Source organism: Scyliorhinus torazame, chromosome 21, assembly GCF_047496885.1.
Source record: "Scyliorhinus torazame isolate Kashiwa2021f chromosome 21, sScyTor2.1, whole genome shotgun sequence".
Taxonomy (NCBI): domain Eukaryota; kingdom Metazoa; phylum Chordata; class Chondrichthyes; order Carcharhiniformes; family Scyliorhinidae; genus Scyliorhinus; species Scyliorhinus torazame.
This window is the reverse complement of record NC_092727.1, coordinates 41,790,559-41,814,563: the sequence shown is the minus strand read 5'-3', so window position 1 is coordinate 41,814,563 and position 24,005 is coordinate 41,790,559.

The following is a 24,005-nucleotide window of genomic DNA, read 5'->3' as shown; positions in this document are numbered from 1 at the left end:
TCCTTCACTGTGGCTGGGGCAACAACCTGGAACTCCCTCCCTAATAGCACAGTGGGTGTACCAACGCCTCAAGGACTGCTGATGTTCAAGAAGGACACCATCACCACCTTCTGAATGGCAACTAGGGATGGGCAATAAATGCTGGCCTAACAAGCGACGCCCACATCCAGTAAATGAATAAAACAAAATAAGTCTCCTCTTGTTCTCCAAAAACGAGAACTGTTTCTCTCTACCTACTCTCTTTTGATCCCTCATAATGTTGGAACACTTCTATCAAACCTCATCTTAGTCTTCTATTCCTCAAGAAATCAACCTCACCTTCACTAACCTATCCACACAACTGACGCCCGTCACCACTGGAACCACTCTCATCAATCTTTACTGCACTCTCCAATGCCTTCACATCCCAAATGTGTTTCGCAGAATTGGACACCAAACCCCAGTCAAGACAGTATTTTGTTGTTCATCAAGCTTCCTTACATTTATACTCTATCGACCTGAATTTTTCTGGCCTTTGGGTGATGGATTTGGAGAGTGCCAGGAAAATAAGGGAGTGCCTCATCATCATTCCTTTTGCAAACCTGCCAGCAGGGAATTTTCCTTGGGGCGGTTGGAATGGAATCAGTTGCCCGCTCCACAGTGCAGGGCAGCTAATTAAGCTAATTGAGGTACGAATTAGGGATAATTTTGAAGTATCACCAGCATTTTCTGTTGGCAGAGGGGTCCTTGCTGTGAGCGGACACCACCAGATCAACACAGGCCACCATCCTGTAGAAAGCCTGCGGCCCACCTGAGCCAGAGGTTTCATGTCCCAACAACAGAACTACGTACAAGGACGACCACACCGTAGCCCAAATAATCCCTCTGGAAGAGTTTCCCCTCCATTCCAATGTGCCTATTTCCTTTGGCCATCACCATTTGAGATTTTGGTGAAGGCCTCTGAGGGTGCTTCCATGTTGATGTGCCTTTGAGGTCCTGACCTGCCTCAGCAGTGTTCACCTGACTTGGTGGGGCTGACAGGTCTCGAGAACGCCGAGCCCTTTTGTTATGCCTGCAGCATTGGGCGTTTCTCATTATGAATGACAAGCTTGGTGGCAGTTAATTAATAGGCCACCACTGGGAGATTTGCCCTACATGCGTCGCTGCCATAGATTCCATGCTTGGGTTCCTGGATGTTAGGATCCAAAAAGAAAGCAAAAGTTTGAAAGGGGATTCATAATTGGGGCAAAATACATTAGATCAATTTCCTGTCTGTCATTCGTTGGCTCAATTCTTGCTTTGGAATCGGAGATTGTGGGCTCAAATCCCACACCAGAGCCTTGGATACATAATCCAGGTTGATACTTGAGTGCCTTGCTGAAAATGCAGTTGAAAGTCGTAATTTACAGGTGGGATGTTGGGTGCAATCTACAAAACTCGTTCTAAGTGTGGTAGCGAGTGGGAAATGCCAGGAGTTTCCTTACAGCTGATCCAATGATGCCATCACTAGTATTTAACATCATTAAGCCATTTGGCAAGGCCCCACGGGCTTCACACCATAAATAACTGTCCCTCCAGCTGATTCACTGCGCCTCGCTAACGAGGGGGAGCAGCACTTAAACCAATCCAGCAGAGCAAACCCCAGACAGCACACAGCCATGCCACCGTGCAGACCAGCTCCACGATTCGGAGATGCTGACCTGCCCAAGCTCATGGATGCGGTGGAGTCAAGACGGGACACCCTGTTCCCCCGAGGGAGTTGGAGGGTCAGCCACAGGGCAGCCAGTGTGGCCTAGGAGGCAGTGGCAGAAGCCGTTGCCTCAGGGAGTGTGACAAGGAGGATCACCACCAAGTGCCACAAGATGTTCAGTGGCCTCCTCCTGTCTGCATGGGCGATTTGATATCGGCCCCCGGCACTGGTGCTACCAGCAACACCCGGAGGCCCACTCAGTCCTCAGGGTCCTAACCCCCATGGGGAAGGGACCCTGGAGGTCATGGGGTAGCAGAGGCGAGATCGGTTATCGATGATGAGATTGGCCTGTGCCTCAAGAGGGCAGTATCCATTGGCCCCCACCAAGATAAACACAAGGGGCGGAATTCTCCGGAAACGGCGCGATGTCCGCCGACTGGCGCCTAAAACGGCGCAAATCAGATGGGCATCGCGCCGCCCCAAAGGTGCGGGATGCTCCACATCTTTGGGGGCCGAGCCCCAACCTTGAGGGGCTAGGTCGGCGCCGGACGAATTTCCGCCCCGCAAGCTGGCGGAAAAGGCCTTTGGTGCCCCGCCAGCTGGCGCGGAGATGACATCTCCGGGCAGCGCATGCGCGGGAGCGTCAGCGGCCGCTGACAGCTTCCCACGCATGTGCAGTGGAAGGAGTCTCTTCTGCCTCCGCCATGGTGGAGACCGTGGCGGAGGCGGAAGGGAAAGAGTGCCCCCATGGCACAGGCCCGCCCGCGGATTGGTGGGCCCCGATCGCGGGCCAGGCCACCGTGGGGGCACCCCCCAGGGCCAGATTGCCCAGCGCCCCCCCCAGGACCCCGGAGCCCGCCCGTGCCGCCTTGTCCCGCCGGTAAGGTAGGTGGTTTAATTTACGCCGGCGGGACAGGCATTTTAGCGGCGGGACTTCGGCCCATCCGGGCCGGAGAATCACGCGAGGGGGCTCGCCAACCAGCGCGGCGCGATTCCCGCCCCCGCCGAATCTCCGGTGCCGGAGAATTCGGCAACCGGCGGGGGCGGGATTCACGCCAGCCCCCGGCGATTCTCCGACCCGGCGGGGGGTCGGAGAATTTCGCCCAAGGTGTTCATGCCAGCATGATGGTCCTTCCCTCTCACTAACCACAGGTCCATTCTCCCGCAGGATTGAAAACCAGTGATGCCAGCCCATGTGGGGTGGGGCCCCCCTCCTTCTCAAGAGATAACCTCAGAGGAGAGCTCCGAGGATGCCACCATTATCGCGTCACGGCTGTCATCCCCAGCCTCTACCAGCACAGACGCACACTCCTCGATGCCCGTCTGATTTACGCCGTTTTAGGCGCCAGTCGGCGGACATCGCGCCGTTTCCGGAGAATTCCGCCCCTTGTGTTTATCTGGGTGGGGGCCGATGGATACTGCCCTCTTGAAGTCAGAAATACGAAAGGAGCAGTCACCTTGTTAGGAGTTTTCTATAGGCCCCCCAATAGTAGCAGAGATGTGGAGGAACAGATTGGGAAACAGATTTTGGAAAGGTGCAGAAGTCATAGGGTAGTAGTCATGGGCGACTTTAACTTCCCAAATATTGAGTGGAAACTCTTTAGATCAAATAGTTTGGATGGGGTGGTGTTTGTGCAGTGTGTCCAGGAAGCTTTTCTAACGCAGTATGTAGATTGTCCGACCAGAGGAGGGGCAATATTGGATTTAGTACTGGGTAATGAGCCAGGGCAAGTGATAGATTTGTTAGTGGGGGAGCATTTTGGAGATAGTGACCACAATTCTGTGACTTTCACTTTAGTAATGGAGAGGGATAGGTACGTGCAACAGGGCAAGGTTTACAATTGGGGGAAGGGTAAATACGATGTTGTCAGACAAGAATTGAAGTGCATAAGTTGGGAACATAGGCTGGCAGGGAAGGACACAAGTGAAATGTGGAACTTGTTCAAGGAACAGGTGCTACGTGTCCTTGATATGTATGTCCCTGTCAGGCAGGGAAGAGATGGTCGAGTGAGGGAACCATGGTTGACAAGAGAGGTTGAATGTCTTGTTAAGAGGAAAAAGGTGACTTATGTAAGGCTGAGGAAACAAGGTTCAGACAGGGCATTGGAGGGATACAAGATAGCCAGGAGGGAACTGAAGAAAGGGATTAGGAGAGCTAAGAGAGGGCATGAACAATCTTTGGCGGGTAGGATCAAGGAAAACCCCAAGGCCTTTTACACATATGTGAGAAATATGAGAATGACTAGAGCGAGGGTAGGTCCGATCAAGGACAGTAGCGGGAGATTGTGTATTGAGTCTGAAGAGATAGGAGAGGTCTTGAACGAGTACTTTTCTTCTGTATTTACAAATGAGAGGGGGGATATTGTTGGCGAGGACAGTGTGAAACAGATTGGTAAGCTCGAGGAAATACTTGTTAGGAAGGAAGATGTGTTGGGCATTTTGAAAAACTTGAGGATAGACAAGTCCCCCGGGCCTGACGGGATATATCCAAGGATTCTATGGGAAGCAAGAGATGAAATTGCAGAGCCGTTGGCAATGATCTTTTCGTCCTCACTGTCAACAGGGGTTGTACCAGGGGATTGGAGAGTGGCGAATGTCGTGCCCCTGTTCAAAAAAGGGACTAGGGATAACCCTGGGAATTACAGGCCAGTTAGTCTTACTTCGGTGGTAGGCAAAGTAATGGAAAGGGTACTGAAGGATAGGATTTCTGAGCATCTGGAAAGACACTGCTTGATTAGGAATAGTCAGCACGGATTTGTGAGGGGTAGGTCTTGCCTTACAAATCTTATTGAATTCTTTGAGGAGGTGACCAAGCATGTGGATGAAGGTAAAGCAGTGGATGTAGTGTACATGGATTTTAGTAAGGCATTTGATAAAGTTCCCCATGGTAGGCTTCTGCAGAAAGTAAGGTGGCATGGGATAGTGGGAAATTTGGCCAGTTGGATAACGAACTGGCTAACCGATAGAAGTCAGAGAGTGGTGGTGGATGGCAAATATTCAGCCTGGACCCCAGTTACCAGTGGCGTACCGCAGGGATCAGTTCTGGGTCCTCTGCTGTTTGTGATTTTCATTAATGACTTGGATGAGGGAGTTGAAGGGTGGGTCAGTAAATTTGCAGACGATACGAAGATTGGTGGAGTTGTGGATAGTAAGGAGGGCTGTTGTCGGCTGCAAAGAGACATAGATAGGATGCAGAGCTGGGCTGAGAAGTGGCAGATGGAGTTTAACCCTGAAAAGTGTGAGGTTGTCCATTTTGGAAGGACAAATATGAATGCGGAATACAGGGTTAACGGTAGAGTTCTTGGCAATGTGGAGGAGCAGAGAGATCTTGGGGTCTATGTTCATACATCTTTGAAAGTTGCCACTCAAGTGGATAGAGCTGTGAAGAAGGCCTATGGTGTGCTCGCGTTCATTAACAGAGGGATTGAATTTAAGAGCTGTGAAGTGATGATGCAGCTGTACAAAACTTTGGTAAGGCCACATTTGGAGTACTGTGTACAGTTCTGGTCGCCTCATTTTAGGACGGATGTGGAAGCTTTGGAAAAGGTGCAAAGAAGATTTACCAGAATGTTGCCTGGAATGGAGAGTAGGTCTTACGAGGAAAGGTTGAGGGTGCTAGGCCTTTTCTCATTAGAACGGAGAAGGATGAGGGGCGACTTGATAGAGGTTTATAAGATGATCAGGGGAATAGATAGAGTAGACAGTCAGAGACTTTTTCCCCGGGTGGAACAAACCATTACAAGGGGACATAAATTTAAGGTGAAAGGTGGAAGATATAGGAGGGATATCAGAGGTAGGTTCTTTACCCAGAGAGTAGTGGGGGCATGGAATGCACTGCCTGTGGAAGTAGTTGAGTCGGAAACATTAGGGACCTTCAAGCAGCTATTGGATAGGTACATGGATTACGGTTAAATGATATAGTGTAGATTTATTTGTTCTCAAGGGCAGCACGGTAGCATTGTGGATAGCACAATTGCTTCACGGCTCCAGGGTCCCAGGTTCGATTCCGGCTTGGGTCACTGACTGTGCGGAGTCTGCACGTCCTCCCCGTGTCTGCGTGGGTTTCCTCCGGGTGCTCCGGTTTCCTCCCACAATCCAAAGATGTGCGGGTTAAGTGAATTGGCCAATGATAAATTGCCCTTAATGTCCAAATTGCCCTTGGTGTTGGGTGAAGGTGTTGAGTTTGGGTAGGGTGCTCTTTCCAAGAGCCGGTGCAGACTCAAAGGGCCGAATGGCCTCCTTCTGCACTGTAAATTCAATGATAATCTATGATTAATCTAGGACAAAGGTTCGGCACAACATCGTGGGCCGAAGGGCCTGTTCTGTGCTGTATTTTCTATGTTCTATGTTCCTCAGTGGGTGACATTAGCGGACAGGATTCTAGGGCACAATCTGGTGAGCACCACAGAGCTGCAGATGCACATCAGGTGGAGGCAGGAACATTCAGGGGAATCACAGCAGCCAGCTGAGTCCCAGTCAGCTGTCGAGCATCTGGACCAGGTTATCCCAGTACTGCTGCAGTCGATAGGATGGCCAGGAGATTCAGAGGGAGATGTCAGTGATATCCAGCGGTCCATAGCTGATTGGAGGAGTCCCAAATGCTACGGGCTCAGGAGATTGCATCAGCAATGTATGGCACCGAGGCCAACACTGCCAGGCTGGTAGTCACAGTGGAGAGCCTGGAGCATGATGCCAGCACCATGAGTGGTGGTGTCCAAGGCGTAGCTCAGCCACTGACAGCATATTCTGTCTGTCATCTGTTCAGAGGGCCAGTAACGCCTGTAGACCTTGGGCCGTCGTCAGCCTCCTCCTCTGGATCCCTCCCCGACCTGATGTGCGGCTGGGTCCTCAGAGTGTGGGCTGCCTACTGTCTACGCTGCTGCTGTTGCCTCCTTCGGCATCTGGCCGCTTGGCCTGCCACCAGCACCGCAGTGGCAACTTCTGCGAGGTCCATGATACCATCCTTAGTGTGATATCTGTAAGGAATTGGAGAGGGTGAGAGGCTGGCGAAAAGCTATGGTTTCCACCCCGGGACCCTCAGACCCCCCCCCCAGGCATCCTTCACCCTCACATCCCCTGCCTACCCTCAGGATGCATTCCAACCCACCATGCACACGCACCCCCGGCCACAGCAGGGTCCCCTGGGCACCAGACTCCAGACCCTGGACCCCAGACACCTGCTGGGAATGTCACCTGGACTGGGCCCTGGTTCCCTCCTCAGTCCACACACCCACCATCTGATCGCAGGGATGTCCCCAGTGCTGCCGCTCAGTGTTTGGATATTTGATTGTTGGCTGCTGCCTCTGTGGTGTTGATGCCTCCGGAGTTCAGACAAAGTGCTCAGATCTCTCATTCTGATTGGGATACTGGACAGTAACGACCACCTGCGACATGGCAAGTGCACGACGAGGAACCACCCGGGAGCAGTGAGGTGCTCACATTTCTAGATTTGCCAATTCCCCATGAGTGACAGCCTTCAGCTCTGCAGTCGGAGGTGGCCACAGTCATTGAGATTTAATGTGACCATCACCATAATACCACGGAGGGGGCTCTGTCTTGGGTGTGTTCGGTGGGATGGACAGAAAGCAGCCTCACCCGCTTTTATGGGTATACACGAGCGGGGGGTGGTATACCGGACCCCGCGCACACCCCCCTCCAGCCCAGTTGCGACCTTCCCCCAACGATGGTGTACTAAACGGCGCCAATGTGACTGCTTGCAGCGGAGGTGGCTAGATCATCGGAGGCTGTTCAATAGGATTTTCTTACCGTTAACGGGATGGTGATTGGTCTTATATGGTGATTATTAGTTTTTCACCACGCCGTAGTGGGATCCTGATCTCATGAACGGGAACAGGCTGTTTAGATCAGAATCTGATCGGCGCTCGACGTGGTTCTCGATTTCTGCCTCACCCGCTTTCTAACCAACACACTCGTTCTCTCGCTCAGCGCGACGAGGCCGGTAGATCGTGGTCGTTAAACTGAGGCCCTGACAGCCCTCTGAGGTGAATGTTAAATATTACTTTGCACAATTGGAAAAAATAAAGGGAGTTTCCTAGTGGTCTGACCAACATTTACCCTCCATCCAACATCACAAAAACAAATTTCCTGATTGCAGTTTGTGGAGTGTCATGTGAGGGTACCTTTAAGACATGGATGTTTAAACAATGTACCTTTAAGAAAACAGTGATGTCAGAGAGTGGATGGGGCTATTTCAGGTCGGCTATTTTGCAGGTTTTTAGTTTCAGTTGAAAAAGCAGTGTGTGTGTTTCTGTGTGTTTCCAGAGAGCTGCAAGGTTTGAAAAGAGCTTGCGTGTGTCTGTGTTTGCAGTGAGCTGTGATGTCTGCCATAAAAGACCATCTCTGGATCATTTGGGTGATTTAAACTTATAATAGTGAAGCCTTTAACCTGATGTGATTTTGTTCAAAGGTGTTAAATCTCTTGGAAGTTTGAAGGAACATTTTAAGGAATTATTTACTGTTACAATATTTTCTGAGTTATCTTTGAAGAAAGGGGTGTTAAGAGATCTAATGTTTATTTAAGATGTTAAGTTGAGTTCATGGAATAAACAGTGTTTTGTATTTAAAAACCCACGTGTCCATAATTGTAATCCCACACCTAGGGAAAAGGCTGTGTGCTAGGAAAAGCAACAAATACATGAAAGGGTGAGGTTGGTTGAACTCCATGATACATTTTGGGGTTCTGAAAACGCCTCGCCCATAACAGGAGACTTGAATGCAGAGTAGGCAATCATATTTGTTACATTAAAACAGTGATTACATTTCACAAGTGTTTCATTAGCTACAAAGTGCTTGGGGAAATTGTGAAAGGTGCTCTGTGAATACCATTGATTTCTGTTATTCGTTATCTGAACAATAAAGCAGCTTATCAGAATGTATAAAGATGCTTTTTGCACATTATTAGATTTTTAGTTTGAAAATTGCTGCCAACATGTAATCTAATGCTGGAATAACAATGCACTATTGAACAGCAATTAATGAGTCACCATTAGCCCAATCAATAATTGCTCTAAATTTCTAACAGGACAAAAGTTGGGGCCCAAATTCTTTGTCCATTCAGTGTCTATTAAAGTGATTAAGATCATGATTATCATCATGATTGATTTTGTTTAGTGCATATTGGAATGTCAAAGCATCACAAAAATTGAATGCGTCAACACAATGGCATTGTGTTGACAATATATTGTAATTGGCAGTGCATATAGCTACAGCAGGCAGGTTGGTGTTTCACATTCTTTTTCAATCACTGAAAACTAATTTCTCTTGACAGTATCTTGTGACTCAGACAAACAATTGGTTGGCCCTGCTGACTGCACCAGCAAAGTCTAAAGCCCAAGCCTCAGGGATGACTGCGAAAACACAGGAAGAATCTGGTCTTGCAGGCACAGAATGTGCACAAAAGTATTTCCCTCAACAATGAGGTACATTGGTTACTTGGGATTCAAATTGAATCTCAAATCAATTGACAACTTGACGAGATTTCTATTGCTAAGAATGAACATGAAATCCAGTTGAGCATCTCAAAGAATGGCCATGCCTGTCTCCTTTGTATGGGGCTGACTCAGTGCACAGTGGCATCTGCTTATCTGTTTCCTCCATCCACATGTAGCATTGAATGTAATAGTTCAGCTATGCCAGTCTTCTATTCTTTAGCCTTCATAGCCAAAACTTTGCTCAACTGATAATGATGATAATTCTTCAGTGGCGGTTTCAAAATTCATTTACAGGATATGGGCATCACTGGCTAGGCTAGCATTTTTTTGTCCATTCTTAAATGTGAGGCACAGTGGCACAATAGTTAGCACTGCAGCCTCACAGCGGCAGGGATCTGGGTTCAATTCCAGTCTTGGGTGACTATCTGTGTGGAGTTTGCAAGTTCTCTCTTAGTCTGCGTGGGTTTCCACCTGGTGCTCCAGTTTCTTCCCACAGACCTAAGGGGCGGTATTCTCCGACCCCCCGCTGGGTCGGCGAATCGCCGGGAGGGTGGCGTGAATACCGCCCCCGATCCGTGGGCGGGCCTGTGCCGTGGGGGCACTTTTTCCCCTCCGCCTCATCCATCAGCCTCCGCGATGGCCGACGTGGAGATGAACCCCCCCACACATGCGCAGAGATGACGTCAGCAGCCGCTGATGCTGCCGCGCATGCATGGACTTCCGCCGGCCCTTCGGCCCCGCCTGGCGTGGCGCCTAAACCATTTCCCGCCGGCCGGTGGCGCGTCAACCACTCCGGCGCGGGCCTAGCCCCGAAAGGTGAGGGCTTGGCCCCTAAAGGTGAGGAGGAATCCGCACCTTTGGAGTGGCCCGACGCCGGAGTGGACCCCCCCTCCCCACTGGGTAGGGGAGAATCCCGCCCAAGGTGTGCCGGTTAAGTGAATTTTCCATGCTAATTTACCCTTATTGTCCAAAGGTGCACAGGTTAGGTGGATTGGTCACGCTAAGTTACCCCTTAGTGCCCATAGATGTGCCGGTTAGGTGGGGTTGCATGATTATGGGCAGGGAGTGGGCCTAGGGAGGGTGATCTTTCAGAGGGTCAGTGCAGACTTGATGGGCTGAATAGCCTCCGTATGTACTGTAGGGATTAAATGGATTCTAATTGCTCTTGAGACTCGATGGTGAGCTGCCTTCTTGAACAGCTGCTGTTCCTGAGGTGTAGGTACATGAACAGTGCTGTTAGGGATGGAGTTCCAGGATATTGACCCAGTGACCGTGAAGATATGGTAAAATATTTCTATGTTAGGATGATGCTTTTCCCATGTATCCGCTGCCCTTATCCATCTAGATGGTGGCAGTTGTGGGTTTGGAAGGTGATTCCTACATTATATCTTATCGATGACACACACTGCTGTCAATGTTCACTAGAGGTGGAGAGAGTGAATGTTCGTGAATGGGGCGCCAATCAAGCGGGCTGCTTTGTCATGGATGGTGTCAAGCTTCTTGAGTGTTGTTAGAGCTGCACTCATGTGGGCAAGTCGAGGGTATTCAACACAATTCCTGACTTGTGCCTTGACAGGCGTTTCGGAGTGAGGAGGTGAGTTATTTTCCACAGGCCACCTAAACTCCAGGACCAGACACCAAAAGTGGATAGGAAACCCTAATATTTTACTTTAATTTGAAAGACTGTGGGGAAAGGCTACCTCATTCCTGGAGCGATTGCACAAAGAAATAGGGATATGGCATATTAAGACAAACTTTATGACTAACACAGTTTTAAAATATCTTTAACATCACACCAGAAAATAGTTTACAATTACCATTTGAATAATGCTAATCTATACAGTGAATAGGGTAACCCTTAACTTTATTCCCACTCAAACAACAAATAAGACCATCTCAGCTCTCAATCCACTGTTAAAATACAGTTATCACTCAGGAAAAACTGCTTTACAGAGATGTTCTTTGAGAAAGAGAGATCTTTTGACACTGCGTTAAAGAAAAGACCTGAATCCTGTCAGAACCATGCAGAAACTCTGGCTGGATTTCTTCAGACTCTGTTTTCAGTTTGTTTCAGCTCACCTTGTAACCACACTTTTTTGAACTGCCTGGAGAGAAACTGCTCATCTATCTACAGCCAAGGGCTAGATTCTCTCAAAATGCTGTAAAAACGCTGGAGTTTTACTCTGGGGATTCCTGCAAAAAAGATCAGCTAAATAAATGCCCTGCAGGGGGGTAGCAGGGACCCATCGTGATTCATGCAGCTTCAGCTGCGGATAGGGGCCCCTGCACTTCCGGTTTTGAGCCCGCGCATGCGCATGGTGGCAGCCTCCAACGGCCGCGCCGAGCACATGGCAGGCTCGGACCGTGGAGGCAGACATAAAAATTAGACCCCCTGATCGGCCACGGGCCCGAGGATTTGACCATGTGCATATTCACGCCGGCCTCCTAAAAGGGCCCCCCCACCCCGCCCCCCCCCTGGTGTCATATCCCCCCCGCCCCCCCACCAGGTTAGCATCCAGACCGCAATACCGGCTTAGTTCCACGCCGTCAGGAACTCGTCCGGTCGGGACCGGAGGATCACTGGGCTGGCCTCTGTCAATGGGCCCCCAGCCACGCAGCGTACTCCACGATCAAGCCAATTCTCGGGACCGGAGAATCAGCCGACCGGTGCTGGACCCGATTTCGGCGTGAAATTGGATTCTCCACCCCCGCGCCGAATGCGATTTTGGCGCAGGGCTGCAGAGAATCCAGCCCCATATCTTTTAACTGAATCAAAATGCTTGACTTCTGCTCACATCTCCAACTAACAGTTAATTAAAACTCCTTTCCTGCAAAATTCCTGATACCTTTGTTCCTCACAGTAATTACAATATCTTACAAAACTGAAATCTAATTAACTCCACAGGGAGTCCCCTTAATCCAAGCAATATTCCATTCGCCCAGGCGTTTTACGATGCTTTAATTGCACCCCTGGCTCCCAAAATCTTTCAAACCAGGATTCTTTAAAAACACAAGCTTTTACCCTTACTACGCCAAATACCTTTAATATATCTGAAAGCCCCACAGTCATGACACCTGCTTTCTAAGCCACGGCATTTATATGGTTAGTTCAGTTCAATTTCTGGTCAAATGGTAACCCCCATAATGTTGATAGCAGAATATTCAGTGATGGCGATGCCATTGAATGTCAAATGGTTAGATTCCCTTTTGTTTCAAATACTCATTCCCTAGCATTTGTGTGGTGTGAATGTTACTTGCCACTTCTCAGTCCAAGCTTGGATATTGCTGAGGTCTTGCTGCATTTGGACACGGGCTGCTTCAGTATCAGATGAGTCAGGAATGGTGCTGAACATCAGCAGGAATTAGGGAACATATCCCGACTTCTGATGAAAGGAAGGTCATCAGCTGCCGATGGTTAGGTCCCTGAGGAACTCCTGCGGTGATACCTGGAATTGAGATTATAGACCTCCAACCATCACAGCCATCTTCCTTTGTGCCAGGTATGACTCCAACTAGCATAGCGTTTTCACCCTTATTCCTGCTAGCTTCAGTTTTGAAAGCACATGAGGATGGAAATAGTACTGAAGAAATGTGCTGGGGAATTTGCTACAGCCCTAACCAGGTTATTCCAATATAGCTACAACATTGACATCAACCAGCAATGTGGAAAATTGCCCAGATATGGCCTGTACAAAACAAAACCAGGAAAAATCCAAGCTAGCTAATTACCTCCTGTGGTAACGTGTTCCTTTAGGGGGCCATATTCTCGGAAGGTCATGTGACCTGTGGGGCCAATCAGGCCAGAGCGCGCAAATTCTGGGCTGAGTGCAGGTTTTACTGTTAGTTAGGAGTTTGGAGTCATGGAATGCAGTAGCCTTTTTCCAACTCTCTGTAAATAGTTATACGCCTTAATGTTTATTATTTATACGTTCATCTATTTGGTGGTCGCCCTAGCCTTTCAAATACTTCATTTGGTAATGAGGGTCACAAGTGCCTTCTTACTGCAACAGAAATCGGAAGAGCAGACCTCGTGTGGAAGCCTTTCCTTTCAAGTGAACACGTTCAGCAATCTGTGAGCATCAAAATGCTTTTTGGGGGGAAATTTGAGCCATCCGATCCTAATATGGAGCAATGGGTGCTATGTCAAACACTTGCACTATTTCTTTAATGCCAATGAAACTAGGGGGAAGAAAAGCAGCGTGTAATCCTGTTAGTAGCCTGTGGAGCCCCAACCTATAACTTGATCAGGAGTCTGACTCTTCCAGGTGCCACCGACTCCAAAAAATTTGAGGAGATGGTGAAATTAATCAAGGGACATTATCATCTGAAGACCTCAGTGATAATGCAACAATAGACATTTAATTGGATGTCAAGAGCCGCAGAGTCAGGGCACACCTAAAACCAATAGCTGAACATTGCAAGTTTGGAACTGCACTCAATGGCATGTTGAGAGGCAGGTTAGTCTGTGGTGCTAACGACATGGTGATACAAAATAAATTGTTAGAAGAGGCAAATGTTACATTAAATATGGCAGTAGATGTTGCCCAGGCTATGGAACGTGCTGAAAGGGGGGTGGTGTAATAGCCGAGCAGGCGAGGTCTACCAAATCTGATAGGAAGCTGCTGTCAATTGTGGCGTCATGGATGAAGGCACAGAAAATAATGAGGAGAGATGTTCAGAACAAAAGAGAGTGCAGATATACAGGGAATTTGACCCACAGACCAGGAGCTATGAAAAATGTGATCGGTGAGGTGGCGATCCCCCCAGGAGAGATATAAATTTAGGGAAGCTACATGTTATACCTGCAACAGGAGGGGGCATATTAGGAGGAAGTGTAAGGCTAGGCAGTACCTCCAGGGGCTCAACAAAAAAAAACTTTGACTTCAGTACACAAGTGTTGAGAATGATCTTGAAAACGGATCTGAAATATACAGTTTAAACAACAGTAGGGTGGGCAAGGTGGTCTCATTTACAATTGTGTTAATGGTAAACGGTCAGCCAGTTAGAATAGAGATGGACATGCACACCTCCACTATAGCTGTCGGTGATCAAATGTATCATTATTTACAAGATGGGGAGCAGCCTCTAAAGGGTCCGAATTGGGCAGGAAACGTGGAGATAAAACGGAATGCACAGAAGAAACATCACGACTCGCGAAAGCCTGAGAGAACATTTGAGGTGGACGACTTGGTGTATGGAAAGAATTTTGGTGCTGGCCATTGAATCCCTGGAACGGTCGTGGCCTGGGCAGTTCCAGTGTCAGATGAGTTAGATGCCCAATGAAAAAGAGTAAAGTATCACCTGGACCATTTGAAAAGGAGAGAATTGTACACTGAACTATAAATGGTGTTAAATCCATAGAATTCCTCCAATGAAGGAGGGGGCCATTTGGCCCACCGAGCCGGCACCGACCCTCTGAAAGAGCCCTCTACTTAGATTCACTACCCCCGCGCCCCCATCCCTGTAACCCCGCGCATTGCTCATGACCCATCCGCCAAACCTGCACATTTTTGGACGGTCAATGTTTGGGGCCTGAAGGAGAGGGGCCTGATGGGGATGGGGTGGAGCCTGTTGGGGGGTGGGACATGAAGGGGGGGGGGGCAGATTGGTGACTCCATAGCGGGGTGGCATTCACCTGGGGCGAAGGGGCGCTGGTACCAATGATTGGGGTGTGCCTGATGCCGGCGACTGGGGGAGGGAGACTGATGCCGCCAATTGTGGGCGGGGGTTCTTTGCTGGCGGGAAGGGAGGAATGCCATTACTATGAGATTGTGGCACCATTTTTAAAAAGGGGCCTTTATTTTTGAGGAGGCAGACCTTCCGGTTGGGTAAGGCAGGGTGCAGATCACCCAACCTCCCAAAAAATTCAAAGTGTGGGTGAATTGCGATCTGGGTCATTCTAAACCATGCAACAGGAATGTTTCCTGCTGGAAACCACACTTAGAAATGTTTTGGGAGAAGTGTGGCCTAAATCTATGATTGGACTGGTTAAATGGGTTAAATGTTAAATTGAATGTTGACTGTACAGATTCACTGTTGTCATTGTAAAAAGGGTTTTAGGGAGAGGGGTGTGGTGTCTGGCCCCTTTAAGGGGCGATTGGCTGACCTGGAAATCACATGACCTAGAAAAGCCAATCAGGGGACCAGAGTGGGGGTTCACCCGAGCAAGCACGGGCTTTTGCCTCAGCGCAATTCCAGCTGCAATTCCAGCTGCCAGCCACCCAGCTACAAAACTGTAAGATAGTGGGCAGTGTTCTCCTGCTTCCCAGTCACCTGTTTCCCAGCGGCACACCGTTCGCTGGTGGCAGGATTCTCTGCTCTCGCCGCTGTCAATAGAAATTCCCAATGACGCCACCGGGAAACCCAGAGGAGAGGGTGCATGCTGGCAGGACCAGAGAATCCCGCTGGCAGGAATGGCCATAGCATTCCAGCCAGTATGTTGTAAAATAAACGTTAATTGTTTCATTGCTAGCTGGTGAGCCAAAGTATTAAAGGGGCTGAAATGAGTGGCCCTCCTAAAATCACAACCACTTGCTTTGTGATAGACATAACTCCAACCAATAGAGAGATTTTCTCCAAAGCCTACTGACTTTAATTTTGCTCGGATTCTTTGATTCTGCATACAATGTAAAATGCTGGCTTGATGGCAAAGGCGCTCTCTCTCATCTGGAATTGAGCTATTTTATCCATGTTTAGACTAAGACTGAAATCAGGTCAGGAGTCGAATGGCTCTTGTTGAACATGAACTGAACATCAATGAATAGACGATGTGGTATGTGCTGCTTGCGCTGTCAATGAAACCGTCCATCACTTTGCTGATGAATGAGAGTAGATTGATGAGACAGTAATTGACTCAACTAGATTTGTTGCGCTTTATGGGACAAGATGTACTTGGGCAATTTTCTAATTTGTTGGCGAGATGCCAAGTTGCAGCTGTACTGGAACAGTTTGGCTTGGAACGTGGCTTGATCAGGAACATAAGTCTTCAGCAAATCAGCTGGGCTGCTATTGGTGCTCATGGCTTTAGATGATAAGAAACACAGGAGGAAGTGGTGGCGGATCATCCACTGGACTATATTCTGCACACTCTAGAGTTTCAAAGAATAAAGTGATCTCATTGAAAGCTTCAAAGGACTTAAAACAAGGTCAATGCAGGTCGGCTGGATTCTCCGACAGCAGGGCCCTGTGTTTCACCGTCACCGCACTCACGCCTGCGGATTTCCCAATGACGGGGGGTGCCCAGGAACCCCATTGGTTGGCTGCCAGGACGAAGAATCCCACTGCAGCCAAGGGGAGCGCCGCACCAGAAAACGGGTGCAGCGAGATGGAGAATCCTGCCCGGATGTTGGCCCTGGTTGGGGAGTCTAAAACAAGAGAACATCATTTCAAAATAAGAGGGAAGCTGCTTATGAATGAGATGGGGAGATATAACTTTCCTCAGAGGGTTGTGAATATTCAGAATTCTCTACTCCAGGCGGCTGTGGAGGTTCAGTCAGTGAATTTGTTTAAAGCAAAGATTGACAGATTTCTAAATACCAACGACATAAATGGATATTGGGAGAGTGTCGGACAAAGGTATTGAAGTGGATGATCAGCCCCATGTTTGTACTGAAGAGTGGAGCAGGCTTGAGGGGCTGAATGGCCTACTATTCCGATGTTCCTGTGACACTTATGGACAAAGAGAATGCTGCACCGGCACGCTGGACTGTACCATTATTGAGGATGATAATAATAGGGCGGGATTCTCTGATCCTGAGGCTAAGTGTTGGCGCCGTCGCGTTTCACAACAGCGTCAACAGGCTCCCAGGAGCAGCGATTCGGGGCCCTTCAGGAGGCCAGTGTGGTACTGGAGCGTCCCACGCCGCTCCAGCTGCCGATACTGGCCTCAAATGTGTGCTGCGGGTCTGCTCATGCGCACTGCGACCGGCGCAATTGCGCGCATGTGCGGTAGCTCCCTCCTCCCCGCCGGCCCCGACGCAACATGGCGTAGGGCTACAGGGGCCAGCGCGGAGCAAAAGAGACCTCCAGCCCGAGAGGCCGGCCCGTGATTGGTAGACCCTGATCATGGGTCAGGCTACAGCGGAGGCCCCCCCCGGGGTCTGACCCACCCTCCACCCCCCCCCCACCAGGCCGCCCCGAAAGGATGCACACCGAGGCCCCACCGGGTATGACCACACGTGGACGACAGTGGCGGGACTCAGATTTTCTTTGCGGCCACTCGGCCCATCCTGGGCAGAGAATCATCAGAGGGGCCGCTTCGACCGGCGCCAATGGCGCCGATTCCCCACTCACCAGAGAATCGGCGGACCGGCGTCGCGCGATTCGCGCATGGACCGCCGATTCTCTGGCCTGGCGTGGCCTGACAGAATCCCACCCATAATCTTTATTGTCACAAATAGGCTTACATTAACATTGCAATGAAGTTACTGTGAAAAGCCCCTAGTCGCCACACTCCAGCGCCTTTTCGGGTAAACAGAGGGAAAATTCAGTATGTCCAAATTACCTAACAGCACATCTTTCGGGACTTGTGGGAGGAAACCGGAGCACCCGGAGGAAACCCACGCAGACACAGGGAGAGCGTGCGGACTCCGCACAGACACTGACCCAAGCCAGGAATCGAACCTGGGACCCTGCACTGCAAAGCCACAGAGCTTGCTACTGTGCTGCCCAATAGGCTGATTTGTAGAGTCTCCTCCTTTGGTTAGTTGAACAGTTGTCCACCACCATTTATATCTAGATGTGATGGGACTGCAGATATCTGGGTCGGGATTTACCGGTCGTATTGCTCCCAAAAAGCAGCGCGGCGCAGTGCGGCCGGTTGATCCCAGGACATCCCTCTTCCAGTATCAACCCAACTCGTGAGATCTAACACGATCTCACGAGACGTTGTGATGTGAATCCCAACCATTGTGGGTGGGATCACTTTCTGGCAAATCTGCATATTAGCGAGACAGCTAGCCATGCATTCCTGAGATCTACCCAAGGCATGGGCTCTAACTCCCTTGCTTTGGAGATCTCGTATGAATGCCGTTCAATGCTAGTCCCCAAATACAGGGACGAGACGGAACGGCACTCATGGGGATCTCACAGGGAATCAAAGGCCCCCAGGTGTTTGCCCTCTGGGCAGGGTGGGACCCTGGCACTGCTGATGCCACCTGGGCACACTGCTAGACTGCCAGACTGGCAGCCAAGTTGTCAAGCTGGTATTATTTGCATGACAGAGCTTGGGCCTGGGGATGCCCTGTGCAGGTGCTGGGGAGGGGGGGGGGGGGGGTGTTGAGAACCTCCTTATCGGTGAGCTGGGCTTGGAGTGGGGGGGGGGGGGGGTTTGGGGACTGAGAAAATGGCGTCCCAATCTTTCCCTGCACTGAGGAGTTCCGGAAGGCAGAGATCCTCAGCGCAGGAAACGGGACTAAGTGCAGCCTCAGCTGTTCGTTTCCCACTGAGGCCCGAATGTACATTCGATTTCGTGGTGTTTCCCAGCGTTCCAATCGGCGGGAAACACCCGGCTGATCCCGTGCTTTGGGACTCTGTTCCCATTCGGGTAGATAGTGCCTGATCTGATCTATTGGTTGTGAGATAGTTTATCTCTACTTTGGCATAATTCTTCTGCTTTTAGCCTTCATGTAATCCTGTGTTGCACCTTCACTGGTTGACACCTCACTTTAAGGTTGGTCTGGCATGTCTCCTGCACCCCTGATTGAACCATGGTTGATCCCCTGGCTTGATGGCAATGGCAGACTGAGAGAAGGATGCACTGCGCTATGAGTTTACAGATTGTGGTGGAATAAAATTCTGCTGGAGCTGGTGGCCCTCAGTACTTCATAGATGCCGTGTCTTAAGCTGCTACCTCTGTTCTGAACCTATCCCTTTTAGTACAGTGCTAGTGCCACAAAATGTGGGTAGATTTATGGTACTGGACCAATGATCCAGAGGCTGAATTCCCAGAGACATGAGCTCAAATGCCACCTGTTATCACATGTACCCTTTATCCGACAATCCTCTGCCAACTCAAGTACAACTTCAGTGGTGGTAAAAAAAAAAATGAAATCCATTTACCTTTGAGCAAGATTATGGGATAGGGTTTCTGTGGCGATCCTCACAATTTCCTATTATGAATTTGGTGGAAATTGGAAATTTGGTGAGCTGTCGGGTAAATGGCACTAATGTTTGTCTGAGGTATCTGCCAATCCACTTTCCAGTCTTGTGGTGGGGAATGGAGAGACAACCCCTGCTATTTATGCATAAACGCCTGGTCACTGTCTATCTCACACTGTTTCACTACTGCAGTGAGCTCATGGCACCAGTGATGGCCTGCAGGTGAATGTTTAGCCTAGGCGCCCACTGAGCGGTCTCCTGGATCTGCCTCTCCATCATGGTCACCAATCTCTCCATGGAGGAAGCAATAAGTGCCTGCCCACCTGAGACATAGCAGAGATCATGGCCTGGCTGGACTCGACTATCACCTGTGTATTGTATCAGAGGCGGGTCATTGCAGTCCTCCTCAATAGATCAATTTGGCCATCTTCAATTGATACATCAGCTTACCTTACCTGCACACAGACACGATTTCTAGACTCCAACAAAGCTGATTATGTCAATAACATGTCGCATTCTTAAATTTATTTCCCCGCTCACTCAAATACAGATAACCCAACAGCAATTTCCAGACTGTACCCAAGAGAGTGAGTTTACCATTAATAAAGCACAAGTTATTCACCAATAAATTTGCAGTAATGATGTGATCATGAATTCTTCAGTGTGAATCTTGTATCACATCAAGACAGAGCTCAGGGTAACATAGTGTCTTCTATATCCAGAGCTGCAGCCAGCATAAAAATGCAGCCAAAAGTACCAAACAAAACATAAAAATGAGTCACAAGGGAGTGATTTAAGGGCAGTAATCTAATCTTTGGGTTTCAGTTAATAGCCATCAGCCACTTTGCTTTGCATCATGTGATTTACAACATCATCTGAACCGTTCAATGACTTCGCTGCTTTTCAATCATGCTGGGGTGGCCATTACTCTCTGTTCACTGGGCAGATTTCAGTCGTCCACCTATTAAAGGGATTTATTAGCAATTATCAGAATGCTTACATATACTGTGAGTGAAAGCGGCTTTAACAGCGGCAAAGCAATTACTTACATGGGCCGGGATTCTCCAATCCCGCGGCCAAATTCCGACAGCGGCGTGAAAAGCGGCGCGAGCCACTCCGGCGTCAACAGGCCTCAAGTGGCAGGTATCCACCCCTTCCTGGGGGGTTAGTATGGCGCCGGAGTGGTTTCTGTAGCTCCAGCGCCAGAAAGCCGGCGCGCCACAGCCGGCGCGAGTCCACACATGTGCGCCATGGCCGGCGCGAGTCCGCACATGCGCGCCACGGCCGGCGCGTGTTCGCGCATGTGCATGGGTTCCCGTCTCCACGCCGGTCCCGGGCCATATGTCGGAGCCTTACAGGGGCCCCGCGCGGAGGAACATAGGCCCCCACGGAACTAGCCCCCCCGCTGATCGGTAGGCCCCGATCGCGGGCCAGGCCACCGTGGAAGCCCCCCACGGGGTCAGATCCCCCCTCCAGTACGGCCCCTGCAGACAGAACTCCAAGGTCCCACCGGATGGGACCATATGTAACCCACGCCGGCGTGACTCAGCCGAACTCAGCAGGCACTCGGCCTGTCGAGGCCCGGACAATCGCCGGGGGCGGGGGGGGGGGGCTTTCATCGGCCCCTGACCGGCGTGGCGGCAATCCCGCGGGCGCCGGGTCGGAGAATCCCGGCCATGATCTCTGCAAACGTTTCCTTTTCATAGCATCTACCATTGCACCTATCACAGCCACATCTGGACAATGGCCCACAGTTGGAAGTAGACCAATAAGTGGTGGTGGAATGAGATTGTACTTATTCCTCTACCGTGGAGCCATTGGATATTTCACTGCTTTGCCACTAGATTTGATTGAATCGCTACATTTCTTAGAGAAATAATGGCTCAGGGAGTGAACTAATGCTTTGCTTGCTGTTGTATTAAACCACATTCAGGAAGTCCCGTTTTGATCTGTAACCTGGATAAGGTGGCCAGTGAAGCAAAATTGTGGAGGCACAGTTTGAGTATGGTGGGAGTAAATGGAATGCTTGTTTAAAAAAAAGAGAAATAAATAAAATTATGGAGAGTCCAAAGGTGTGCGGGTTAAGTGGATTGGTCATGTTGAATTGCCTCTTAATGTGCAGGGATGTGCAGGTTGGACTACGGGGTTATGGAGAGAGGACGGGGTGGCCATGGGTAGAGTTCTCATTTGAAGGGTCAGCGCAGACTCGATGGGCTGAATGGCCTCCATCTGCATTGTAGGAATTCTATGAGATTATACAGTAACAGAAATTAATACAATCAAAAGTGATCTCAAATTGATGCCAGGAGGGTTTTATTTGGTTGTCGAGTTATATTCAATTATCGAACTGTATTTTCATGTGAAAAATATGAAATTGTTCATTATAATTTATGTATGGAAAATATGCATATATATTCTGGGGGGTGAATTGGGCGAGTTTGGTAGGGGTAGGACAGTGCAGTAGGATGGACTCTAACTTTCCATATTCCTGGTGTATGTGTGTGTGTGTCACTGTTTTTTTTCATGGATTTGTGGTAAATAAAATAGCTTTTTCTTGAACTCAAGAAAATCTTGTTTGATTGTCTCTTTGTTGTTCACTGCATAAATAGTAACATACATTCTGATTTGGAAAAGGCATCTTCTTTTGAAAAGGAAACTTAAAACATTCGCTGTGACCAACTGTAGAGGTTGAATAGTTCACGACTTGGCACCTGGTCATACGTGACAGAATTGGTGAAAATGGAATGTGCCACCCTCATCCAGGCAAGTGGAGAGCATTTGATCACATTTCTGACTTCTGCATTACAGATGGATAACCAGCTTTGAAGAGCCAGGTGTTACTCGCTGTAGGATTCCTAGCCTCTTACCTACTCTTGGACACTGATTCATAGAATCCCTACAGTGCATAAGGAGGCCATTCGGCCCATTGAGTCTGCACCGACCCTACAAAAGAGCGCTCTACCTAGGCCCACTCTCCATCCTGTCATGTCACCCTTTAAGAAATGGGTGTTTATAAATGGGTCTGTATATAAATATCTGTAGTGAGAATACCTTTAAGAAATGGGTGTTTATTACTGCAGTGATGTCAGAGAGTGGGTGCAGCTGGGCTGTCTGTCAGCTTTTTACTTTTGTTTTAGGCTGTTTGCTGCAGGGTGTGTTTTAGTTTCGTTTTCAGTATTGGAGCTGAAGCCAGACAAAGCAGATGTACTGTTGATCTCTCTGCCATGAAAAGACTGTCTCTTGATCATTTGGTGAATTTAGAATTATAAATGTTGTGAGTAGTGATTTTAACCTAACATGCTTCTGTTAAAGGTTATGTTTCTTTGTAAGTCTACTGGATGTTAAAAGGACAGCTTAATCATTACTTAGCGTTGTATTCTTTGGGGGTTGTATTTGAATTGATGGCTGCTAAGATGTTCACTGTATGTTTTAAAAAGGTTAACTTGAGTTCATAGAATAAACATTGTTTTAATTTAAAATCACTGTAAAGCTCTGTTTGCACCATACCTGTAGAGTGGACCGTCTGCTCCCCATAACCACAATCTATTAAAAGTCGTGGGTCAGGTGAACTCCATGATACACTTTGGGGTTCTCTAAACCCTGGCCCATAACAATTCCCATAACCCCTTAGCCCTACCTACCTTTGGACATTAAGGGGCAACATAGCATAGCCAATAATCCACCTAACCTGCACATCTTTCGACTGTGGGAGGAAACCGGAGCACCCGGAGGAAACCCATGTAGGCATGGGGAGAAGGTGCAAACGCCACACAGTCAGTCACCCAATGCCGGAATTGAACCCGGGTCCCTGGTGCTGTGAGACAGCAGTGCTAACCACTGTGCCACCGTGCCGCCTGTAAAAAGAAGAATGATGTAAAAGATGATGCACTTATTGTGGGATCTCTGTTCGTTAGTAGATTTCTAATTGTCTTCTGAACTGGTTAATACACTTGTTCCAAAAGAGAGCGAGGGAGAGAGTGCAGCTTTTCAGCCTGTTTCCTCTGCTGAAAGCTATCTTGACAGTCCCTGCGTCACTTGCAATCTCCTCAGTGGCTGCAGCCTGGCCTATTATACTTCATTCAATGTGCATCTCCAAGGGTTTTGGGTGAGTCTGTATGTGGCAGCCATTGTTTTAATATCCATGCAACTGGCCTAAAATGAAACAACTGCATGTGGTCCCTAATATCATAAATAAATAGTATAGAATCATAGAATCATAAAACCTACAGTGCAGAAGGAGGCCACCCAGCCCATCGAGTCTGCAACAGCCCCAACAAAGAGCACCCCACCAAAGCCCATGTATCCACCCTATCCCCGCAACCCCCACTTATCATTTATTTTTTGGCCACTGAGGGCAATTTAGCATGGCCAATCCACCTAACCCGCACATCTTTTGACTGTGGGAGGAAACCAGAGCACCCGGAGGAAACCCACGCAGACACGGGGAGAACGTGCAGACTCCTCACAGACAGGGACCCAGCAGGGAATCGAACCTGGGACCCTGGAGCTGTGAAGCAACTGTGCTAACCACTGTGCTATCGTGCTGCCTGTATAGCTTATAACACAACTGCTGTCAGGCACATAATTGTCACCAGAGGCTTATTGAACTGCCAAATACAGCAAGGAACTGGCTTAACGACTGACAAACCCAGAGTGGCTGGCTATCTAAAAATAATTTAACACACTGTTTGCACTGAGTTGTAATTGTTTATTTTTTCCATGTTCCATTGCATTTAATTCCATTCATGGCCATTTACTGAACCACTCACAGAATGGTGACAGGACCC